The sequence below is a fragment of the Phytophthora infestans genome, genomic scaffold (genome assembly GCF_000142945.1).
Source record: "Phytophthora infestans T30-4 supercont1.4 genomic scaffold, whole genome shotgun sequence".
In the NCBI taxonomy this organism is placed as follows: Eukaryota; Oomycota; class Peronosporomycetes; order Peronosporales; family Peronosporaceae; genus Phytophthora; species Phytophthora infestans.
The window spans coordinates 3669376-3674746 of record NW_003303755.1 but is presented as its reverse complement, the minus strand read 5'-3'; positions in this window follow the sequence as shown (position 1 = coordinate 3674746).

The following is a 5371-nucleotide window of genomic DNA, read 5'->3' as shown; positions in this document are numbered from 1 at the left end:
GTGTCAAGTGTTTGTGCGTCCCAGTAACCAGCATTTTCGCGCAGGAAGAGAATCATTTCTAAAGTAATGGGCTGCAGTCTATGGCGTTCTTGGCCAAACGTGGTACGAGCAACGCTAACAAAGCGCTCCACCACGTTGGACGTCGCAGGGATTGCATGCAAGAGCTTGTACTTTATCTCCTTCGCGGCAAGTCGGCGTCTCTTTTGAAGCAGCTGGCCGAACGAACTTTCACCGTCGTCCTCGTCTTCACTCACTGCAGGTGGGCCTGTCGACTTGAACGGAGTCAACACTGTTTTTTCAGCTCGCGTGAGGCGGGCTGCATTGCCGCCTAAGACCCGTACACACCTTGACTCAACGTCAGGGCTTTTGGGCAGCTGGACCAGCTGCCCAAAAGTGTTTGAAACTTCCAATTGCGGTACTTTCCCAATGCGAATATACGCGTCTACTGCCTCTGCCTGCATGCCGTAGGCAAACGGACGGATAGCCACAGTGCATTTTTGCAGCCCCATCTTCCATGTGTGGTCTCGCCGCTGGTGAAAATAACAATCTTGCTCCTTGACGGCACAAACAACACGCAAATTGAGGGCGCGACGCATACGGAAGCGTCTGCGGGAACGTACGCTCATTGCATCGGCGAAAAGGTTTGAATAAAACGCTGATGAGCTTCTTTGCCCCGCGATCAGCGGTGCGCGATTCATGCTACATGACTGATTATTTTGGTAGTTGCCCTGTTTGCAAAGAAACGTTTGAGCTCTGTGTGATATAAGCTACGCCACAGTTTTTAAGAGGCGTGGCCTCCTTTTCTCATCGTCTAGTTTCTAGCTAAGTATCGACACTAACTATTATACTCTCACTTTGGCGGACTTATCGATTACCAACTTTGACGAAGGTTTCATGAGCTTCTGTCACCTTGAGATTCATACAGCAAGGGAAGAGCTAATGTAGCACCGCCCTCAAATATGACTTCCATTGTGATCGTCGCCTTCTTGTTATTAGCCGATCTACCCATATTAATTTTACATCACCCTTATGCTTCGGCTTCAGCATTGTTGCTTTTGTATTCACCATATCTCCGTGTCGTTGCCTCCCGTCAACGCGGCAAAAGCGTCGCGATACCCACAGAAGTGCACCTATGACGCTTTATCCAACACGATCGACAAGCAGTTCCAACCGGCGACTTAGTAGGAGTTAGCGAAGGAAGACGCAGCGTCATTCTGCACAACTTCAATCATGTGTACCGGTTTGCCATTGGGATTTTCTTCGTATGGGCTATAATAACCAGGAACATCGCCATGTGGATTCGTATTATGGCCCGTGGCAGCTTTATTGCCCTGCTTTTGTTTCCTCTCTTAGCCTGGCCAATCTTCGAGGCTACAGGCATGATCAAAATGACCCCATTCATCACAGTTCCAGCACTTCACATTGGCCTGACGTCGATTTTGTTGTGCATCATCACTACCACCGGAGCGTCGCGTTTTACTACTCTAAGCTTAAAAAAGTTTCTCCGTGTGTGGCTGTTGCTGTGTGTACAAGTATCTTGTTGGAGATGCTTACTAGAGCAAGACTCTAATACTGCCTCACCGGACGCAAACGCTTCTCTTCTGATAAACTTAATCTTTACTGGCTGTAAGGTGTAGTCATCTAAGTTGTCGAATGTCTCCAGCGTACTTATTTTTCCACGAAGACCAGTCAAAAGTGCTGTGATCACTTCATGATTTGCATTTATGAGAGTAAGCTCCTGACGAATTGCTTCAACCCGGTAAATGTAATCCCACATCGAATCATGTTCATTATCGTATTATATATTAAGCAACTCGCGTCGCCTAAAAGGGGCTACTGCAAACGATTTCCTCTCGAAATCTTCTACCCGAGCCTTCCACTTATTTTGGGGCGCCTCAAAATGTGATAAACGCACGTGAGCTCCATCGGCCAGCGTGTTCGTCAGAATGTCGTTCAAAAATCAGCACGTGGACTTTTATTTCTTGCTTCTGGATGCGGCTTCAAAAGTTCCATCTCGCTTCAGCTTTGACTTGCTCCCGATCAGAATCTTCAAGCTTATCCTTGCCTTCAATACCTCTTTCAATCCCTCTTTGTACGCGAGAGACATTTTTTGCCGTAAAAGTTTGCATAGACTGGACAGTGTTATCTCGACTGCCATCGTGGCTCCCTTCGTTTGGGCTCGTAACCATGAATTTCTGTCACCTGGAGATGTACACAGCAAGGGAACAGCTTTATCTGAAATGACAAAAAATGGCTGTAATAGCGTACACAAACGGACGGAATCCAACAGCCGGACATATTCCAACAGCCATTTCAAGTTAGCCTATCATGTTGTCTAGCCAAATCATTTTTACCCAATCAAATACCATAAAGAAATGCGCTAAATCACCACCACTCACTGTTTATTTTCTCCATGAAAGCGGAGAGCGACACCACTCCAGATGAGCCACACACACCCCTCGCTTGCCCCAAGATTGATGCGTCACCTCGAATAGCACGACGGTAACACTACACGTTTCGTATTAAGCGTGCAGCATTAAAGGGGCTGAGGGAATAAGTTTACGCGATGCAGCAAAGAAATTGGCGTCCCGCGTCGAACACTCAGCGACTGGATAGCTGACAAGGAAAATGTTTTGGCTTATGAAGGTCCAGAGAAGACGCTGGCGCTAGCTACGGGTCGCCCCGAGTCGATTCCTTTTTCCCTGCGCTTGTTGTCTACATGAAGGACCTACGACGCACTGACCAAGCGCTAACTACAGCACGAATGGCCCAATTTATCCGAGAAAACTACCTCGACTGGCTAACGGACTATACAACGAACAAGAAAGACACGGCAGCAGCGTACGATTCATTATTGCGCCTTCTGCGTCGCTTTTTCTACCGACATGGATTTGTACAGCGAACACCTCATGGGTTAAAGGTAAATTATTTGTGCTGTTTCCTATTCTAAGTTATTATATAACTTAAAAACTGTTTTATTTGATATATAGGAAAATCGTGAAGACCTGCTTGAAAATCTGAGCTTTTAGTGAGACATTTAAAAGTAAGGATGGAGACATGCCTTCAAAGGTTATTATGGACATTGATGAGACGGGTGTGTATTATGACACACCGCCCACCAGGATTCTGTGCGAGCGAGGTGCACCTTCAAATATTACCACGTCCCAAAAGCACTCTGCTCGCATGACTGCTGTATGTGCTATTCGAGGAGACGGTTTTGCTATATTTATATATATATATATATATATTTATAGTTTTATTCTAAAACTAAGAGCTGTCGTGTTTACAGGGAGAAAATAACCTCTTATATTTATCGTCAGAGATGAGCCAGATGGCACAATTGCAATGGAGGAAGTGCCTACTTACCCCAAAGGTAAGATGCTCTTGTTTTTCTATAAAGCTCTTACTACTCTAACACGTTAATTGTTTTTATCGAAGGTCACGTTTACGCTGTTCAGCACAAAGCTGGGATGGATAGTTATCTACGTACCGTAATGCTACCATGCATCGAGGATCATTCCGTACTTCTCGTCGACAACCTAGAGTGCCACGTATCGGATACATCTAAGATAATCGTTGCTGGCGAGCTTTTCTCGTATTTGCAGGAGGTGCAAAAAACCTCTACCTCGGTATGTCAGCCGGTTGATGTCGGTGTGATGGACCCATTGAAGGTCAAGCTGAAGCCAGCCTGGTTGCTAGAGGATACAGCAAAAAAAGCTACTGCGAAAGACAAGAGGATTGCAACAACCAAGCGCACAAATTACCGTCTGGGAAAACATCAGTGAAAACACTGTAAGAAATGCATTTAACAAGGCACTAAGTGTTACATTTTAAAATTAACCCTCACATGAAATAATTCCTAATTTTACACTATTGCGCAGCTAAAAGAACTTGGATTTTATATGTGCACTGTATTTACCAATCACATTTGGCCTCCCTAAGTATACTTTTCAAATCGACAGGTGGTCGCTGGATTCCGTCCGTCTGTGTAGATAGAACCTTTGTCCCCACTATTTTGTGAAATGATCTTGTCTTGGCTTACGTATGCTGCTTGTTATCGTTGTTCAATCGTCTCTTGGTGTCGTCACGCTCAGCGGCTAGTACCAGAAGTCGCCACGATGTTTCCTATTTCTCATATATTGCACCTTTTAGCCGACGCAGGCAGTATAGTCGTGGCGACTGTCATGACACCATACTCTGAGAGTAAAGTTTCCGAGCGTAATAGAGGTACAGCTATTACCACAGTTCAATCAGAGTGACTATCGAGGGCGCTTTAGGTCTACTTAGAGAGCCCTTTATAATTCTGAAGACACTATGTAGAAGAGTATACAGGTATAGTTGGAATCGTGGCTTGCCATGTGTGCATAATATTATTTATCGATGTACAAGATGATGCACCCGGTGGAAGTTCCGGCTGCTCAGGGGCTGAACCAGCTTACAAAAGTTATGCATTTAAAATGCCGAGAGTCGTGAATGCAATTAAAACATAAATTTCAGGACACGGGTACGATGATATTGCGGTTCCTTTGTTATAAGTAGTACCAGTATTATCTCTGCATACATTGTATCAGCAAAGTACTTGTCGTGGTCTTATTCTTGATTTCGGCCTTGCAACGCTTCAATGGGTTGAGCTAGACACTGTCGTTGGATCCAGTTGCGGTCCTCGGTGGTCTATCATAGTCCTGAAGCCAGCTAGACTTGTCACACATTGGCTAGAAACCGACACTTGAACCATCGCCTTCGCCATAACCTGGAAGCTCCTTTTCATCGACTTCTCCTCACTTAGCGCTAGAGCCTCGGTCTTGAGCTTTATGCCAGGGCGGTGGACAAAGCGCCAGGTGCTATTTGGGGCTCAGTGGTTTGCGCGAGCTTGTGAGCCTTGTGTGAGGCTTTCTGAAGGAAAATTGGTCCTCCACAATTTAATATACGATCTACTTAGGACTGTCTCCGACGAACAAACGCATCACCACGTAGCTACTTAGTTAGTGTTACGTCAAATTTTCATAACTGGACAAACGTAGTTTTAGGGCGGTGGGTTGCGGCTGCTATTTCATATGATTCTTGTGTCACTGAGGACTTATTAGTTTGAGGCAAGCGCGGGGTTGGCTTCACACCCTGCTTCGTTATCTCTCTCCTTTCTGTCTGCGGAGGACCCTATCGATTGTCGATCCCGTTTGCTTCTTTGCGATCCAATCCATATTCTGTTACTTGCTTCGTTCTCGCAGTCCGGTCCGATCTGTGATCCGACAAAAGCTTGCGATTCTTGCGGTTCGAATTAAATTAGTTTGTCTCGATCCGTTCTGTTCGGGTCCAAAATCGTAATCTTTCTCCGATAAAGTTTATTTCCTTTGCCACACCTTGGCATTTTGCT